The sequence below is a fragment of the Triturus cristatus genome, chromosome 3_1 (assembly GCF_964204655.1).
Source record: "Triturus cristatus chromosome 3_1, aTriCri1.1, whole genome shotgun sequence".
In the NCBI taxonomy this organism is placed as follows: Eukaryota; Metazoa; Chordata; class Amphibia; order Caudata; family Salamandridae; genus Triturus; species Triturus cristatus.
The window spans coordinates 565,394,937-565,416,051 of NC_140583.1; positions in this window are offsets into that span (position 1 = coordinate 565,394,937).

Below are 21,115 nucleotides of genomic sequence, written 5' to 3' on the forward strand. Positions count from 1 at the left end.
ATACAACCTCGGGATTCGCCTGTGCCCTCCACACAGCTTTCGAATAGGCTGACCAGCTTTCAGCCGAGGAGCAAAGAGGAGGTTAATAACATTTTGTTTTCTCTGAAATCTGGAGCTCCGACTGACCCCTGTCCACCTTCTTTTATGCATCGAGCAGCCAATCCGATCTGTGAATATCTTACAACTATTTTGAATCAAATTATAAAATCTGGACAGTACCCCGCTATCTGGAAACGGGCTGCTATCACCCCCCTTTTAAAAAAAACAAGCTTGGATCCGGGCAATGTTAACAACTATCGCCCTATTGCCGGCCTTCCTTTTGCAGCCATGGATAATTTTATCGCCTGTATTGATAATATGCCCCTTAATTTTTTTGTAAGTCTCTAGTACATGGTACCCCCTGTACCCAGGGCCTGTAAATTAAATGCTACAGCAGCACTCGTGTCACCCACTAAAGTAGCACTGGAAAACATGTCTCAAGCCAGCCACTGAAGCCTGTAGTGCAGTTTTAAACTTCTTTTTTGACGTGCAAAAAATAAACCTTCTGGCAGGCCCAGGTCTTCCTTTTTAATACATATAACTCAACCCTAGGGTAGACCCTAAAGGCTCATAGAGCGGGGGAAAAGTAGGATATGAGTACGTATGTTTTACATGTCCTGGAAGTGAAAAACTTCTCAAGTCATGTTTCATTGTAGTAAAGCCTATCTCTCACATTGACTAAAAGTGAGTTACATTATTACATCTAATAAGTTTTAACTTTAGATTAGGAGCAGCTCGAAATATACTGCTCAAGCAAATGAATTGTAATGTAAAAAAAAATGTAAAGTGCGATTTTAAGTTACAATTCTGAAGATGTCACTTTTAGAAAGTTGTCATTTTCTTGATGTACCCAACTGTACTTTTCTGCTAGTGTCCTGGGTCATATGACAACAAATGGCTCTACTGTTGGGGCTTATGTATTGCTTCCAGCCAGTGAGACAAAGGGGAATTAGGTGTGGACAGCATGGGCTTTCCTGAAAGGATGGCTGGAGGAGGAGCTGTACCCAGCCCCACTTATGCTTCAAAGGTCTTTGCATACAGCACACACAAAGGAACCTGACACCAGGTCTTCAGTGCCTTTTGTCACCCCAATCAGTTTGGAGCCCTGACCAGGGATAGGGAAAGAACTTTCCAGAGTTGGTGTTAGGGGTCAGGCAGAGAGTCACCCCACATAAAAGCTGGCAGCAGTTATAAATATAATCACTTCAGATCCACTCATCAGAACACTCCTGGACCTGTGGAAGATTCCAGAGGACTCTCCTACTGTTTGAGGACTGCCTTGCAGAATGACTACTGTTTGCCTTGATCCATGGTTACCCAGACTAACTCCAAGGTTCAGTTGGCTGACCTCCTGTGTGAGCCACAGGGACACAACAAGCTCCAAAGGCCTAGACAATGTGTAGAGAGGTTGAAAATGGATATGATCTGCATTGTGTCTAACATTTCCCAGTAGTTACAGGAGTGGATTTGGGATTAGCAAGAGCTATGATCTGCATAGTGTCCGAATGATGCCCAGTCACCTCAAGGATAGTGTCTGAGTTTGTATCCATACTCACTGGCGCCCATGATGGTAATATTTCTGTCATGTTTGTCTCTCGCCGGGTAGGAGGCCAGTAATGGCCTCTCCCTAAAAGAAGAATGATCCTGCTGCTGGCATCCTTATCCCCACAACGTGGCTCTCAGGTCCTGCACCATTAGGTAAAGCTGGTCTGTCCCCATTCATATCCCCACCAGGGCCAGTGTCAGTTTTTCTGTTGGTTGTTCGGGGCAGGGGTGGACCTTCTCTTACCTACTCTGCTACTGAGATTTACAGGATCAGGAAGCAGATGGAGTGTAATTGTTTTATCATACTATGGGAGACTAGTAACCTGCAGCTGTTGTAAGGAAGTTCTCCCGTTTAAGGAAATGGTGATGGAGAGCAGAGGAGAGGCTGGCTGTGGCCATGCCATTAGGGCTAGTATTAACCACATTATTGTGAAATGAATAAATATCTGCTCCCTTCACAAGAATTTCTTACACATTCTTAATCTTTTAGAGGATCATCACTTTGACATATTGTTACTGATTGAAGCATGGATGGGGGAGGATTCAGTCCCAGACATACTTATAGCCTTTCTAGAGAATTGTATACATCTAGAACGGGAAGGTAAAAGGGGAATGGGCTGGCTATTGCCTTTAAGAAGAATTTTAAATGTTCCATCTTCCAGATGGAGAATCTCAAAGGGTGGAAGCATCGTCCATCTGTATCTCCTCATTTTTGCAGTTCTCTTTCTCAGGTGCCTTAAATCTATTGGCCGCCTGGATATGCCTAAGTTTTTATTAGCTCTTTGGTTGAGTCACTGGCTTATAAAATACTCTAATCTACCAACTTTATGTTACTGGAAGATTTTAACTTGCATGTGCACGTTGATGGCGACCCCTTAGCTGGAGCACTAGTTGAGACCCTAGCCTCCTTTAATCTGTCTTTGGGCTCTACAGAGCCTACTCATGTCAAGGATAATACTATAGATCTGATTTCCTCAAACACTAATATATCAGTTGGAAATCCACTAAACGTTTTATGATCAGATCATAATGTGATTCCTTTTTCTTGGCTTAACAAGCTTAAGGAGGGCATAACAAGCTTAAGGAGGGGAAGAAAGTTCAGAAAATAGTGAATATGATTAGAGCTTGCAATAAAGTCAAGATGCCAGATGTGTTAGCCACTACTTACCATAGGTAAGTGCCATTAGCTCCATGGTTCTCTGCCACCCTCACAGAGAAGAGAAAAAAAAGTTGGAAAGGATATGGAAGAACATTTGCTCCATAGTAGCTAAGATGAGCTATGGGGTGTCATTAAACAAATATCAACAGAACTTGAAACAAGCCCAGAGTAATTATTATGCTATGAAGGTGACTGTGGCTGATAATAAGCAAAGAGAGATATATAAGATTGAGTGAAATTTTCTGCATCAGGTCATCCTAGATTTATGTGTTAAGCTTGGAGAATTGTTTGAGGAAAACATTTAACAAATTCAGTAACCTCATTCAGAGTTACTGTCAACTGCTCAACGTTCACCTCCAAAGGAACAGTTGTCGCCAGTAGTAGTTAAAAGTGGGTATGTAGATCAGGCTCTCTACTAGATCCATGTCTGCCTTTCATCTTGAGTCAGTTAGCTGACATTATTAATCCAGAGTACACTAAACTGTTTAATACCTCATTGCAGATGTATCTGTTGCGACCTCCCCAGCTCAGGTACCCACTAATGAGTATGCCACATACGGAGCTTAGTAAAGTATGTATTTATTTTTCTGTGTGTAACTGTGAACTCAACATTCTAAACTTGCATTCACTGCACTATGCTCTAGCATTTATGTCACAGTACTACGGAGTCCATCAGGAGTCAAATGTTTTCTGTCATTGCTAACTCACACAATCCTACATCTCCCCCTCTGATAAATAAAAAATGACAATATTTTATAATTATATACAATCATACCTGCTCAATGAGTCTTCACGGTACTCTGATTACACGCCCCAACCATATCTTTGGAAACTAGGGGCAGGCAGTCAAAGTGTCTATGATCTACGTTGTTGATGGAGGAACAACAGCAGTCAGAGGTTCTCCAATAGCCCTTTCAGACCCAGTCTCTACATTGACATCAATTCCTGTCAGAAATGTGTGGAATCTCGCGTGATAGAATTCCCAAGATGTTGGGCAGTATCCATGCGTCGTTTGCTGGTCACAACATGAAATGGCTCAGCATCAAAGGGAGCATTAGATTTCCGTTTTATAGACTGATGGAAAAGCACTCAATCTCTGCTAGTTAATGTAATGTCCTTTGCATGACAACACTTATCTGTATAGGCTTTAATTTTTCTTGTCCGACCCAAGTCGCTTCTTTCTTCCTAAGTACTTGATCTTCTGTTGTTCCATTGAGGTAACTTAGTCGTCATGGCTCTCCCGAACATTAAGGCTTCAGGGCTTTCACCTGTGGTCAAGTGGGGGATCGAACGGTCAGCTTGAAGAGTAGAACATATGACAGTTTTAAGGTTAAGCTTTTCCAATACAGCACATGGAACAGCTTTCTTGATAGTACTCATGAAGTGTTCGACAAGACCATTGTACTGTGGCCAAAGAAATGTGTTCTTCTGATGCTTCCCATTCAAATGTCAGAGAAAGTCTCTGAACTCTCGACTATTGAATGGTGGGCCATTGCCAGATTTTGGTATCGCAGGATCTCGATGACTCTTTCTTGAATGGTGGATGAGAAACCTTTCATCAATAGAAAACAGGAATATCCATCAATAATCACCCTCAGGTGATGTCCATTGTCAAGCGGACCAAAGAAGTCAACAGCAATTCTTTCTCATGCATGCGTTGTTATCTCTGACATGTTTAAGTTGTGTTGAGTGGTTTTCAATGAAAAGCAGTTACCTAGATGACAGGACTTTAATTCTCTTTCAACTCTCTTGAGATAGGAAATCTAGACTTGATCTCAGAGAACTTGTTTTGTGCTAACAATTCCACAGTGTCCTTCATGGGCCACTTCAATTATCTGTGTTGCAGAATTTCAGGATTTCCCCAACCTCTCAGATAAACTCCTTTTTGAACGACAGACAGTTCATCTTCGACATTTATAAACTTCAGGTATTCACTATCACTTGTAAAAGACCAAGGACCCGATTCACAAAGGTAAAATGAGACAAAAGTCTATCTTTATGACTTTCAGTGTTCACAAGTAGGGGTGGGCGGAATTTGCGAAAGTGCCTTTCGCAAAATATCGCGAAACGGCAAAAAATCGCCACGATCACGCGAAATTTCACGTGATCGCAGAGATTTTTTTGTGCTGAATTAAAGCGTTACTGAATTCCTATTGGGGTTTTATTTTTGTGACAGGAGCATCGTGCCAGAATGAATCCTGCCCTGCATATTTCCTAGGCCTGGGCTAAAATTTCGTTCCGTTTGTGGAAATTGCGATAATTTGACATTTTCGCGTTCCGCGGAGAGCGCGAAAATGTCAAAATTTCCGCTTCCCGCAGCTTGGCGATAATTTGTTTCTTGCTCGCGCTGTAAAATAATACATTCTTGCGCGCGCGCGATAGCCTTACCTGAATCCCTGCGTTTACCGACAAGTTTTCTTGATCCGGTCGCGTTCTCCATGAGATGTTGTATTGTTTTTAGCCGTTTGCGCTGTCTCGCGACAGTTCGCGCCCGCAGTGACGTCATGCGTCGCGAGATCACGTCTTTCTTCTCGCGATCATACACCGCGAGACAACTCAAAACAAGATGGACGCGCCCGCGAGCAACCAGATGGGTAAGTTGGCGACCCGCAACCATGCAGAAAATCTCGCGAACATGCGGGAAAAAAACTTCCGCATCTTCGCGATATTTCCGCTTGTTTGCGATAATTTTAAACATTTTCGCGATAATTTGCGAAAGTGGATTTCGCAAATTCCGCCCACCCCTAATATTTACCCAAGGAGATGCCACCGTTTTGTGCAATACCTCTACTCAACTGGAGTACTTTCTACTGGCTAATCAGTAAGTGCTACCTCGTTGGGTAAATGTATAGTGCTTTTCCCACATTACAGCTGCATAAAGGGCCAGAAGAGTTGTCTACAGTGACCATGTGTGTCTGTAACGTTGCCGACAGGCCCCGGGATCCCTCGAGTCAGCTGTCCATCATAGTGGGGAACAGGGAGGTAAGACGTTGCCCACCGCAGTTCACATGCCTCTTGTTTATAAAGGGCCAGAGACCGATCAGAGCAGCAGATGAGGAGACAGAACCTCCTGGCATCAGCAGCTACACAGGGATTGCGCTTGAGAAAGTCGTGGATGCACAGAGCTCCATCAAGGATCACAGCTAATTTTTGACGGTAGATGTGTGGAGAAAACTGCACACCTGCCCAGCCTCGACCTAGCTCCCGAATGTTTTGTGCTGATTAATGCGTTACTGAATTTGAGCTTCAACTAAGTCCCCTGCTTTATTTATATCTGTAAGTGCTTCCTGTTGAGGTTTAATTTTTGTGACAGGAGCATCGTGCCAGAATGAATCCTACCCTGCATATTTACTAGGCCTGGGCCAAAATTCCGTTCCGTTTGTGGAAATTGCGATAATTTGGCATTTTCGTGTTCCGCGGAAAGCGCGAAAATGTCAAAATTTCGGCATTCCGCAGCTTAGCGATAATTTGTTTCTTGCTTGCGCTGTAAAAAAATACATTCTTGCGTGAGTGCAATCACCTTACCTGAATCCCCGCGTTCGCTGACAAGTTTTCCCGACCCGGTCGCGTTCTCCACGAGATATTGGATTGTTGGTAGCCATGTAGCGCTGTCTCGCAACAGTTTGCGCTCGCATTGTCGCGCGATGACGTCATTTGTTGAGCGAACACGTCATTCTTCTCGCGATCATGCACCGCGCGAGTATGAGAAGATTGAGATCTCGAACACGTCATTCTACATTGCGAGCGAGAGGGTGAGAACGCGGGTACGTCTAATCGAACGCGAACAGGAGAAAGAGACCCCGAACACGTCATATCCAACGCGACAGGGACGAAAAGAACGCAATCATGTCATTTTCGACATGCCGGCGGAAGTAATGTGAAGCTCGAGAACTCGAACATGTAAAATTTTCAATTTGGAGAGGAATATCAGCTCTAGCAGCATGAAACCTTCTGCAAATGCTGATTTTGGATGAAAACAACTCCTTACATTGACATTTGGCTGTCCTTTTTTGTGCAAGGAGTTCTTTTTTAAAAAGGTGGAGAGAGGGAGGAAGTGACACAGAATCTCCAACTTCCTGATCCTGTCCAGCAGGCTCCTCCTAGTGCTTTGTCCATCTCCTGCTCATTCTGCCTTTGGATTTGGAGCTGGAAAGATCACTCTTTTTGTCTGCTGCATCATTGCAATTGGATTTGAGGATTTTTGGAATAGGATATTTTACAAGTAAGTGGTTGTTGTGTCTGTTTGATTGTGGGCATTGCAGTTGTTGTAACTACAATTTATTTTTGATAATTATCATCATTCCTTTTTTAAAAAAATGTTTGTGGGTAGTAGTAGTAGGCCCGAGCTAGCCATGGGCATGACCTCATGGGTGTGTGCATGATGAAGCAACTGTTCTTTTTGGTGTTTTTTTAATGTATTTCATTTTCAAGCACATTTAGGGCATGGATGGCATTGGATTGAGTTGAGGAAGTGTGCTTTTTGGGGGTGGCCTTTCTTATGTTGTTGTGCCTGGCCATGTGGCTGGTGGCCATGTTGAAGCCTAGGCCTGCAAGCTTGCCTGGCCTTGTCTGCCAACAGGCCTGCTTTCATCCACTAGGATCAGAGCAGGTAGCCACAGCTTTATTAATCTAGTGTTTTCTGTGTGGTCTGTTGAATTTAGACTTCATTTAGGGCATGGATGGCATTGGATTGAGTTGGGGAAGTGTGCTTTTTGGGGGTGGCCTTTCTGATGTTGTTGGGCCTGGCCATGTGGCTGGTGGCCATTTTGAAGCCTAGGCCTGCAAGCTTGCCTGGCCTTGTCTGCCAACAGGCCTGCTTTCATCCACTAGGATCAGAGCAGGTAGCCACAGCTTTATTAATCTAGTGTTTTCTGTGTGGTCTGTTGAATTTAGACTTCATTTAGGGCATGGATGGCATTGGATTGAGTTGGGGGAGTGTGCTTTTTGGGGGTGGCCTTTCTGATGTTGTTGGGCCTGGCCATGTGGCTGGTGGCCATTTTGAAGCCTAGGCCTGCAAGCTTGCCTGGCCTTGTCTGCCAACAGGCCTGCTTTCATCCACTAGGATCAGAGCATGTAGCCACAGCTTTATTAATCTAGTGTTTTCTGTGTGGTCTGTTGAATTTAGACTTCATTTAGGGCATGGATGGCATTGGATTGAGTTGGGGAAGTGTGCTTTTTGGGGGTGGCCTTTCTGATGTTGTTGGGCCTGGCCATGTGGCTGGTGGCCATTTTGAAGCCTAGGCCTGCAAGCTTGCCTGGCCTTGTCCGCCAACAGGCCTGCTTTCATCCACTAGGATCAGAGCAGGTAGCCACAGCTTTATTAATCTAGTGTTTTCTGTGTGGTCCGTTGAATTTAGACTTCATTTAGGGCATGGATGGCATTGGATTGAGTTGGGGAAGTGTGCTTTTTGGGGGTGGCCTTTCTGATGTTGTTGGGCCTGGCCATGTGGCCGGTGGTCATATTGAAGCCTAGGCCTGCAAGCTTGCATGGCCTTGTCCGCCAACAGGCCTGCTCTCATCCACTAGGATCAGAGCAGGTAGCCACAGCTTTATTAATCTAGTGTTTTCTGTGTGGTCTGTTGAATTTAGACTTCATTTAGGGCATGGATGGCATTGGATTGAGTTGGGGAAGTGTGCTTTTTGGGGGTGGCCTTTCTGATGTTGTTGGGCCTGGCCATGTGGCTGGTGGCCATTTTGAAGCCTAGGCCTGCAAGCTTGCCTGGCCTTGTCCGCCAACAGGCCTGCTTTCATCCACTAGGATCAGAGCAGGTAGCCACAGCTTTATTAATCTAGTGTTTTCTGTGTGGTCTGTTGAATTTAGACTTCATTTAGGGCATGGATGGCATTGGATTGAGTTGGGGAAGTGTGCTTTTTGGGGGTGGCCTTTCTGATGTTGTTGGGCCTGGACATGTGGCTGGTGGCCATTTTGAAGCCTAGGCCTGCAAGCTTGCCTGGCCTTGTCCACCAACAGGCCTGCTTTCATCCACTAGGATCAGAGCATGTAACCACAGCTTTATTAATCTAGTGTTTTCTGTGTGGTCTGTTGAATTTAGACTTCATTTAGGGCATGGATGGCATTGGATTGAGTTGGAGAAGTGTGCTTTTTGGGGGTGGCCTTTCTGATGTTGTTGGGCCTGGCCATGTGGCTGGTGGCCATTTTGAAGCCTAGGCCTGCAAGCTTGCCTGGCCTTGTCCGCCAACAGGCCTGCTTTCATCCACTAGGATCAGAGCAGGTAGCCACAGCTTTATTAATCTAGTGTTTTCTGTGTGGTCTGTTGAATTTAGACTTCATTTAGGGCATGGATGGCATTGGATTGAGTTGGGGAAGTGTGCTTTTTGGGGGTGGCCTTTCTGATGTTGTTGGGCCTGGCCATGTGGCTGGTGGCCATTTTGAAGCCTAGACCTGCAAGCTTGCCTGGCCTTGTCCGCCAACAGGCCTGCTTTCATCCACTAGGATCAGAGCAGGTAGCCACAGCTTTATTAATCTAGTGTTTTCTGTGTGGTCTGTTGAATTTAGACTTCATTTAGGGCATGGATGGCATTGGATTGAGTTGGGGAAGTGTGCTTTTTGGGGGTGGCCTTTCTGATGTTGGTTGTCTTAAAGACATGCTTTTGTTGTATGTGTCTGGTCACTGGTGTGTTGTTGGTGTGCAATGCATGCACCGTGCAGACCTTTTTGGGGCCTGTGAATGTTCGTATTTACATTTTGTTGCATTAAAAAGGCAGAGCAGTGTGCTTTAGCATGCATCCTTTACCTGGCTTTTATAGGCCTTTTGACAGCTCCTGGTGTTCTGTTCTCCAGGCCCCCGGCTTGTTTGTGATTTGTGAGTGTCCATGTGGGTGGTGGCCTTTTTTGGTGTTTGAACTGGGATTTATTAGTGTCCTGCTTTTGCCATAGGCCTGCATGGTTTTCCTATTGGCTATTTGGCTTACGGCTTCCATCCATCCACCCCCTTTGCCAGCAGCAGCTCCATGGATGCTGAGATGCTCAAATAATTTAATGGCAAATAGGGTCCACCCCACTTCCATTACATTTGTATTTTGGTGGTTATTATTAACTTTCCTATCCTTACTGAGAGTGTAGTGTGTGGCTGTACACAGTAGTATAACATAGCCATAGTTAAAAATAAAAAAGTCATAAATGGCTAGACTATCTTTTGTTTGCACTAGTACAGTACTAAGTAACTGAACCACAACAACAAATGCAACATTTCACTGATGTTCTTCTCCTGGCTTATTTGCTTTTAGGTGCACAAAAGATAGAGTAGGAGGTGTCATCAGCATCACCCGGCTACCCGTTGTACTGCCAGCCAGACAGAAGTCCTGCTGCGCATCACGTCCACGTGTGAACAGAACTTGTTGTGCATCTGCATCCTGCCTGACATCTGAAGAAGATGGCCCCAAAGAAAGGTACCAGGTCCAGTACCAAGAAAGTTGCTGGTGAGAAGAAGGAACAGAAAAAGGAAGTGCCATTAACCACGACTGGTGGTGTGCCGGCCAATGTTTTTTTTGGCACCCAAAAAGTTACGCCTGCAGCGGCGTTGTCCGGGAACCAAGCTGGGAGCAGCACAGCGGTCCAACCACACCAACCTAGGCACAAGGTAGCCAGTCTATTAACGAGCAGCGATGTTGAAGAAATGTCATTACCGCAAAGTAGTACACAATCAAATTCAACGCAGGCGCAAACTCAGCAGATCAGTGTGCAGCCACAACAAGAACAGCAGCAGCCGCCACAACAAGAACAGCAGCAGCCGCCGCAACAAGAACAGCAGCAGCCGCCGCAACAAGAACAGCAGCAGCTGCCGCAACAAGAACAGCAGCAGCCGCCGCAACAAGAACAGCAGCGGCCGCCGCAACAAGAACAGCAGCGGCCGCCGCAGCCCACCATAGTAGTTGTTGCTCCTGACGTAGGGGCATTTCAGGAAATCGAGCTTCCTGCAGACAAAGTGGAGCAAAGTGAAACCACTGTTTCAGAAGATCTATTGTCTTCCAGACCACCAGCAAGGAAAAGGAGGCTTAGTCCATCATCTTCTTCTTCAAGCCCCGGTTCTGATGAGCGTGATGCCACTTGGCTCCCACCAGCTCAGTCTGAGAGTGATATACGCCACAAGACAATGCTTCTGAAAAGGAAGGTCCCAGAAAAACTTAGCGTTATGGAGGTAGATGTAGAAGAGGGGGGTGATGATGTTCATGAAGACGAGCCAGTCATCACGCACATTACTCCCACCCCAAAGGGATTGGAGACCAACATTCTCACCCTATCCAGAAAGGCTGCTACTGAGCGGGATGTAGCACGGATATCACCAACACAGGTTACACCACCACTACCTCCAGCTGCCATATTTTCCAAGGCCCGGCAGGGACCTACATCCAGCTCAACCATCTCAGTAGGTAGTGGTAGTAAAAGTCACAGTCTAGGTGCACAGGGTCACATTTCAAGCACCCCCTCCAGTTCATCTGGTGTTGGAAGTGGCACATCCAGCAGTGCCAGAAAGTTCTCCTCCCCAGTTTGGGACTTCTTTTCTGTTAGCGCCAAGGAGGAGAACATTGCTATATGCTCAATTTGTCGGCAAGGTGTTCGGCGTGGTAAGCTTGGTACAAACTATGGTACCGGAGGACAAGCAAGTCATCTAAGAATACACCACACTATCGTGTGGGATGATCATCTACTTAAGTTAAAAGAAAGTAGAAAAACTCAACCCATTGAAGTTGGTCAGGATGAATCAGAGAGCGATATTATTGCGGTGGCAGGTGAAGAAGAGGGAGGCATTTCTAGCCCTGTCCTCAGTAGTGCAGTGGTAACGCCCACATCCTCCTCAGTAACATCAGAGTGGCACCGCAGTAAGAGCCATACTCAGAGTCTGGGTGAGACACCAAGGCGACCGGCGAGTACCTCAATGAGACAATCTGTGTCATTGAGCCTTAGTGGGTTAATGAAAACAGCACCACTAAGGAAAGTAAGCCAGCCTACCATTGAGAGCATGTTTAGTTTGGAGGGGCAGTTCCAATGCAACCACCAAACGGCACGATTGTACAATGCGAAGCTGGCTAAAATGTTAGCGCTGGACCTTCTTCCTTTTTCATTTGTGGAAGGGGTGGGTTTCCTTGAATTTGTGTCTGCCATCTGCCCGAAATGGAAAGTTCCCAGCAGGTCCTATTTCGCAAGAATTGCTGTTCCGGCACTACATCATGATGTGCTGGAATTGGTTGGACAAGCTTTGCAGCAGAGTGCTGTGCACAATATCCACCTGACAACAGACATGTGGAGCAGTTGCCAAGCCACAGATTACATGTGCATCACTGCACACTGGATCTCTTTTGTGGGGGTTAGAGATAAACTATCTGCACAAGGTGTTGTTGACACAGCTGCGATTTTTGAAAGTACTCGGAAACATGCAACTGTAGCCATGTTCGCCATGGAGAAATCTCATACGGCTGAAAACATTTTACATGAGTTTCGCAGCAAGATTTTGGAATGGCTGCGGCCCAGAGGGCTTGGTATTGGTTTTGTTGCCACAGACAATGGCAGTAATGTACTTAAGGCCATGGAACTTGGTTCCTATTTCAGGGTTCCGTGTTTGGCGCACTGCATAAACATTATAGTTCAAGACTTTCTGAAAAAATAACCCATAGTCAGCAATTTACTGGCCATCTGCCGAAGAATATGCACTCATTTCAGCCATTCTTTTAAAGCTCGGAAGCAGCTGAGGATCATCCAACGTGAACTTAGGATGCCAGTCAAGGCACTCATCCAGGAGGTGGCAACACGTTGGAACTCAACGTATTACATGCTTGATCGTCTGTACGAACAGCACAGGTCACTCCATGAATATGTCTGGTACAGAAGCAGGGATGCTAGTGTTAAAGGCATGAACCTTGAGAGGGATCAATGGACCCTAATTAAATGCCTGACTGAGATGCTGTCTCCTTTTGAGGTCTTCACACGTGAAGTCAGCAAGGAGGACTGTACAATGGGCCAAGCTATCCCATTATTGCAAATGCTAGAGCATGAGCTAAATAATGTGTCTGAATCATACAAAGGTGTAGAGGACAGAAGTCAAGCCCATGACTTGGTGGAGAGCTTATCCCGGCGCTTAGCTGAAAATGTAAGGATACAAAATAAAATTTTGTCATAAGAACATTACATTTGTGCCACAATTCTGGATCCACGTGCAAATTTAGGACTACTGAAGACATTCCTTGCTTTTTCCGACATTGATGTTGCCCGCTACAAAAGTTGTATAGCTGAAGCAGCCAGTAAGTTGGAAAACAAAGGGCTGCTAATTAAAAGCCCGCAAGATCAACCCACAACAAGGACTGAAGCAGGCCATGCAGAATCAAGTGCAACTTCGTCGTCTGAGGGCAGTGCGTTTGGCTCACAATCACAACACTCACCATCACTATCGACTACAGAAACAATAACTGGATCATTAGGCTGAGTACAATCATTATCATTACAGGATTGGTATGTAAAGATGGGCCTTTGTAAGCACAGTGCTGATGCACAGAAAAAACAGCACAAAAGCTTACCAGCAGCAACCCTGAACATTGAGCGGATGGTCCAGGCCTATCTGGACGACCCAACAGAGGTGTACGTTGATCAAAACCCACTGCAGTATTGGTATAGGAAAAGGTCTGAATGGCCACAGCTCAGCAGGCTGGCGATAAGCTATCTGACTTGCACTGTCGCAAGTGTCTCTTCCGAACGTGTTTTCAGTGCTGCTGTTTCCATTGTAACATTGAGAAGGACCAGTCTATCTCCAAAAAACGTGGAGAGGTTAACAATGATCAAAATGAATCAGCACTTCATACCACCAAATTACACAATACATGAATCAACGGAAGAAGATGAGGACAGTGGCTCAGGTGACGGAAGTATTGTGTCAGATGATTACCTACTACTGGCTGAACCCCCAGAGTTTGAGGACGAGCTATACTTCCCTGACAATTAGGCTCGCACTTACTGTCTTCCTCCCTTTTTTCCCTCTTTGTTTATGTGTCTGTCGTTCCGGTTATAAACTTGTGAATCACAACAAATCCATTACCACCATCTTCTACTCTTCTAATTTAATATACAAGTTTCAGGTGTCTTCTATTTGACAGTACAGTCCTCCGAATCCAGCTCCTCCGCTCCATCATACTGAATCTCCTGCTCAATTCCATTTCCCTCATGAATGATGATTGGATGATGGTAACAACAAATTCAAACTTTCCTAGTCCTTCAGAAAAGAAGTGGAGCATGAATCAGATGACTACTATAGCTATCCTCCTTTCAGAGCCGAGAGAGACTGGCCATTAACTGAAAATAAGATGGAACCGGTAATGATTGATGCCATGCATTGGACGCAGAGTCGCAGACTGAATGATTTAGATTTTGTTGTGTTTGTTGTGCATGAATTTATGTAATTGTGCACTGCCACTAATCAACTTTCTACAGAACACACTAAACTTAACTCAAGGTGAATTCAATTTTCCCCTTCTTGCAAATAAGAAATTTGTACTTCTCCTGCAGCTTGGTGATACATTGCTTTTAATTCAATACAGGAAGGGGACTCACTCAATCTGCGCAATGAGTATGATTGACACAACAGCACCGTCCATCATGATGATGGCGAAATAGACGGCCCGTTAACTTAAGATGAGAAGGAACAGGCAATGATTGATGCCATGCATTGGACGCAGAGTCGCAGACTGAATGATTTAGATTTTGTTGTGTTTACTGTGCATGAATTTATGTAATTGTGCACAGCCACTAATCAACTTTCTAAAGAACACACTAAACTTAACTCAAGGTGAATTCAATTTTCTCCTTCTTGCAAATAAGAAATTTGTACTTCTCCTGCAGCTTGGTGATACATTTCTTTTAATTCAATACAGGAAGGGGACTCACTCAATCTGCGCAATGAGTATGATTGACACAACAGCACCGTCCATCATGATGATGGCGAAATAGACGGCCCGTTAACTTAAGATGAGAAGGAACAGGTAATGATGACAATTATGGCATGCATTGGACACCTGACTCTGAGCGATTGGTCTTTGTGTTTCCGTTGTTTGTTTGTTGTGCACAAAGTGATGCAAAGTGTACTAGTAATCTATCTTTCTGAACACAATAAAGAATGACTCAAGTCAGTAATATTTATATTTCTACTCTTGTTGTGTCATAAAAATTTTACTTATACTGCAGGCCGATCTTCACATTCAGTCAGTAAAAGTATCAGAGATGATGATGAAGTCAGGAGGACGTTTCATGAGTGGCATAAAACGGAAAAGCCTAAAGGTAAACACGTCAACAACAACCACAGCAGACCCAAATGTCTGTGTAGAAGTTGAATAGAGTGCAGCGGTGGGATGACTGCAGTGCATTGATTTTACTAACTTAAACTGTAAAATGCTGTGTTTGGAATGGATAATGTGCTTTGCGTTTGTCAAACCCTTTGAGAGAAAAAAAAGGACTCTAAAGTATTAACGTAGGATGTGCTTCTGCTAAGCACCGTGGGCCTGCTCTCTCCTGTTACTGTTGAAGGTCAATGCTGGAAACAGACTAGAGTAGAGATGATGCATACATGCCACCTCGGAAAGTGTTCTTGTTGCACTACACCATAACTTGTGCATTTGTTTCAACTTTGTTTCTCAATATCCCTTTTTGTTTTCCCATCTACAATTACAGGCCGGGCCTTGCCCTATACTTTGGAAAACATTACAATGCATACTTACCTTACCAATAAATCAACATTTTTTTTCCAGCCGGGCAGTGGCGAGTGGCGAGGCGACACACCCAAGATTGATGGACGAGAGGAGCAAGAGGAATGCCAAGATGCAAATCCAGTGCACATTTTTTACCAGGATAACACAGTAACAGTATCCACTTTAATCTTCTTTTAAATAATTTGATTAATATTTTGTATACAATCTTTACAACAGTGTGTTCTTGGAGTTGTTATTATCATCATTAGGTTTGCTCTGTGTTTATGATTCTTCCCTACCAATATTTAAAATTTCTATTTGCTATCTGTAAATGTATTCAGGCCGGAACAACAGAACAAGAACTAGAAGTGTATGTAATCCGGGTCTCTCATCATCATGCATGCATTGCCTTTTTCTCCCTTAACATATGGATATGGTAGTCTTCAATGATTGTCGTTTGTTTGTCTATGTATGCATACTGTTTTTCTATGTCAAACCTTTCCCAAAAACCCCCTTCCCATCCATTCAACAAACCCTAACCCTCTTCTCCCGGGCTGTGTGACTTATTGTCGAGGTATAACTACATTAAATGTACACCAATACTTAATCACACACTTGCTGGGGCGGATTTGGTGAAAGCAACACTACTTCAATTTCAAGGCAGAGCGATGATCTTCTTCTGCTTGGCCACCCATGAGTAAGATATTTCAGAGTTTATTTTTTTTAACAAAGGAACATATACCTCAGCATGAATTGCCGGCATTGATTGGATTTGTTTGTTGTCATTCCTCATATACAGCACTAACTGTTAGGCTGTAGGCCTAGTAAAGTGACTCGACACAACTATAGTTTGTAACTCTGTCTAGTAGGCTATCCTAACCACCATTCTGTTTTTTTGTCAAATATTTGAGCATATTATTGTTGCTCGGTAAGTTCTGTACTGTACTTCATTCAACTACTCCTCTAACAGTCTCTCAAAGGCGATTGACTGTCTCCTTTTCTTTTTTTGCAAATGCTGCTGCCCTACCAGTGTCTACTATGCTACCACCACCCCAATCATGGCATGTATGAAAAAGGAAACCATCTTCACCATGCAGCTAGTGCTGTGCCACAGTTGGACATAAACATCAAGCACCGGTAAGAGAGAAGTTTGGGGGAGGCAGAATTAATAATGGACATGTTGTCAATGATTTCATTTTCACACACCAGTACAAAGAATGCATAGACTAGAGGACAGACTGAAAGTACTAGAAGGACCAGTCAATGACTGAGGTGTGTCGCATCTATCTGTTTGTGTCTTATACAGTCAGCCAATTATTGAAATCAAACACAGGCTATGGGCGGCCATGCACCAGCAAGGACACAGTGTGATGTAAAACAGTTACCCCACCTACAAGACATTAACAACATTGCATGTAACATAGAAAAATATATTTAATTTACCCTAACAAAAATATACTAAACCCACAAAAGCTGACCCACCCCCCTCCCTAACCCCAACCAATGTCCATAGAAGTCCGTAACGCCCAAACAAGTTTCCACCCACGCACCCAAACAAGAATTAAAAAAGGGGCAGAACAGGATGACAGGGACTAAGTGGTGGGGCGGGACTCAAGGAGGACACGCATCTGGCGCATCTCGCCCTCTAAACGGGCGACGCGGCGTCTAAGGGCGCGGCAGTTGCAGCCACAGTGGGGGGGGGGGGCACCGGAGATGGCACGGTGGCGGCGGGCAGCCGCCAGACGGTGGCGCCGTACCACTGGAGGGCGGTGGCTGGGGCCCGGGCCACTGGAGGAGGCTTCAACAATTGCAGCCGCAGTCTCCTCCTCCTCCTCGGCTAAGACCACCAGCCACCGGTATTCTCGCTGGATTGCCTCCAGCTTCCGGCACCATGCCTTGGCGGCCAACTTCTTCCGATTTTGTTTCAGAGTAGCTGTGTATCAAAAAGAAAAAAACAAGACAATTGTAAAATATACTCTTAGAAAAACAGTAGGACAAGGTAATTATTTATACACATAGTGGCATGGTAGAGTAGCACTATAAAATAAAGCACAGTAGTACATAACATTTTAAATGTCGCCCGTCCTTCTTCCTTCCACCCATCTTTCACTTTTTAGTTGAACAGTGCACCAGGTGCACTTCTCCATAAAACTTTCAAAGCGGAGTTGAAATCAGATATATTAGGCCATTGGTTACTCAATACTCCCGCTCCTATGCCAATTAAAGAGAATTATAGTCTTCTGGTTCACTCTTCAAACGTCCCCAACAACTCATACTTACTTACGACATCGGATAGCGGGCGGACTTTGTCCACCTGCCATCCTCATGCTAAAAAGGGTGGGGGTCCGTGGGGACAATTAGTTAGGATGATGCGCCGGCACAGTGGCGGGCGCATTCTGTTTTTTTTTACATTCTGGTTGGCTTTGCTGAAAGCAATGCTAAAATGTTGTGCTGCATTTCCAAGCACAACATGACAGGCCCCGCACGGAGCCTGTCACGTTTTGCTTTGAAAGGCGGGGGGGGTACCATAGCATAGGTAGGTACCCTCCATGGGGGCACCCAAGCATACTCTGCAATGTCTGCATGCCTTTCCGTGGCGGACGGCAATGCCGCCACGCAAAGGCATTCCAAAATGCAGATTATATGGCTGGCAGTGTGTTCAGAGAGACACCACCGGCATATTGAACCCTTTTCCGCCTGGTTGACATGTGGGGGGTCTGAATATTTTCTACAGGGATGGCAGGAGGTTTGCCCCTGCGATGTCGGTAGTGAATTCCAGCCGGCCCGGCGGGGGCAATACGCCCACCATCCTAATGGGGCCCTAAGTCACAACTGTACAGTATACATATACATACAGTACACCCTTGCAGTGAGTGTACTGTCAAGTTCAACAATAGTTAAGGATTATGAATCTAACTTACCACCGCCTGCCACTGGTGCTGCCACTCCCCCTACCGCTCCATCGTCGGTATCGGCAGCAACTGCCGCATCCTCGCCCTCCGCGTCGCCTTGTTCGCTGGCCCCGGCAATGGTGGTCGGTAGTGCGCCTAGAAAACATTACACATTTATTAGGCGTCATATACACCTCCCCCCTATTGATCAGTAGCAAGGTTGAAAAATGAGTTAATACTAACATACATCACTAGTACAAATCAGGTAGTAGTAGAGTAGACACTAATAGTTATATATGATCATTGTAGCCTTTGCTTAATTAGCCCTAGCCATGCTACCATTTTACCTTTGTGTCTTTTATTTTTGCACATGTGACGTTACCTTGCAGCTTCATAAGACACCTTTGAGCCCACATGACCTGCCTCACACTGCTTCTGTCTAGTCTACGCGCTGCGTACAAGCGATTAACAAACATTAACAAGCCACTTTTTTAGGAAGTACTGGTGTACTACTGTTACTGTTAGTCCATATTGCTTATTCATAAATGCTACACTTTTTGGCACGGCTGAGAAATGCTTGCAAGTTGCAATATACTAACGCACACCATTTCATTTTTCGCATTGGACGCAAGATTCCCTTCTACGAACCAGAGCTTCTGAATGATGCAACAAATACCAGTACTAGGTTCTTCTAAGGTGAGGGGTCCCTTCACTCACATCTTCATTTATAAATTTATATAAACTAAATTCCTAGGGGATGGTGGTGCTGCCTTCCACCACTGTTCAGTTATCATGATTTAATTCCCAACTGTATAAGTGTAACAATGTATATTGTTTTAATGTTATTGATTTTCTGGTTGGTGCTGCATTCATAAGAAAACAGTGTACAGACATTCTCAAATTGAAATAAACATTTTGAACTTACATAGACTTGGTGGTATTTAGTGTGGACTAACTTACACGAGTGAGCAAATTAAAGTAAGGGTGTGCATGTGAATTGCTTCCACGACTGAGAGGTTGGGTGTGTTATGTTCTGGGTTGTCTACTTGTTGGGTATCTTGGGGGAGGGTTCCGAGAACTAATAGTTATGACAAGACAGTACTATAGTCAAGCAGTGGAATTGTGGTGGGTGCGGAATTTCTGATTGAGGTGTGCAAGGAATGTCCAACCTACTATCACCAACATCCTATTTTCTGGTGCAAATGTCTGTGTATGTGCAAGATCCCTACAACAGTAGTATGTCCTATAGGGTATCATATCAAAATAGTAATAAATCTGGTAGGGCTGTTGTTGCTGTGAATTTTCAAAGCCTCAAGATCAATAAGAGTAAAAGTAGTACAAGACGACGACCCAACGGATTGGACTCAATGGCTCGAGCTACTGGTGAATATGAGTTTTATATTACAACCTTTCACAAAGAGTGGCACTGGCCAACTGGGCAAGACTAGCTACTACAGTACAGACAGACTGATAGTATGCAGTAGTAGTAGTACTCAGAGTCATCATAGCGGAGGCAGGGATAAGATTTTTGAAACCGTACAGATCGAAGGATAATTGGTGGTAAAAAAATTGCATTTGGAAACAAACAATAGTTCGGGAAAAATATGGGGCAGTAAAAGTTATGGAATAAGAAATATTATTAAAAACAAGAAGACTTACAGGGGCCAGCAGAGTAGCCCTCAGCGGTGTCCTCCTGGTGGTGTTCTTCTGAGTGTCCCGCCGACTGCCCAGTCCCTGTCGGTCTGCCCCTGGGTGCTGATGAACAGGAAAGATATAAGAAAGAGACAAACATTGATGGATGGTGTCAAACAAATACAATATTTTTCAACAACGGTCAAAAAACACTTATGTAAACAACAATTGCAATAACTAAATTGACCGATCTCATCTGGTCAACAAGTAATATCGGGGGATTCGCAGTTCGGCTACTTAAGTTACTATTTATCAACAGTAATCCAGTCTTCCATTCTGATTCCAGAATACTAAGTTACAACTAAGCCTAAGTACAACGTACCACCCAACCTAGCCCACCTATTCCAGGCATGCAAATTGTACATTAAGTATGCATTTCCACTGTATTCCTCAACAATGCATATGGTCAAATCATGGAGGACACATGAACATGACTACATTTTTTGTATACACCAAATTTGGGTTTGATTGATTGATGCTGATCTGCTAGTGCTAAGTAACTGCTAAGCCTACCACCACTCATTGAACAAACTAGAAAAGGTTCTAATAAAGACTGCCGTACTAGCAGCATGTCACGTAACTGAGTGAGGGGGCATCACGCATACCACTAACAAATTAGAAGCTCATACAAAGTACCTAAACCTAAGTATCAATCCGCCCCTATCTATTAGTGACAGGACAAAGTAAGGAGTGGACTAGAGTCACTGTAGCATTACGTAACTTAATTTCTCTAAAATAAACTTGTAAAGAATCACGCTAAGCAAGCGCAAACGCAAAGCTGCAAACAAGTAAGATTAGTAGTAGCGCAGAAGAGCACCTGTGTCAAAAAAAATCACAGACTTTTAAACGTAATTAACCTGGAATGTAAGCAGCAACATTCTAGCTGGTTGGAAGAAAAAAAAGATACTTGCAATATATGACACAGAGCAGAAGAACTGACACAAAGTAGTAATAATTAAATAGGTACTCACCAAGCCCCGGGACCTCCACTCCCAGCAGGTCCAGCAGGTCCTGCTCACGGTCCAAGATGTCGGACCACCGGTGCGTCAGCTGCGCCTGGGTGCGCCGGACACCAGAGAAGCGTGACACTGCCCGGCGCACC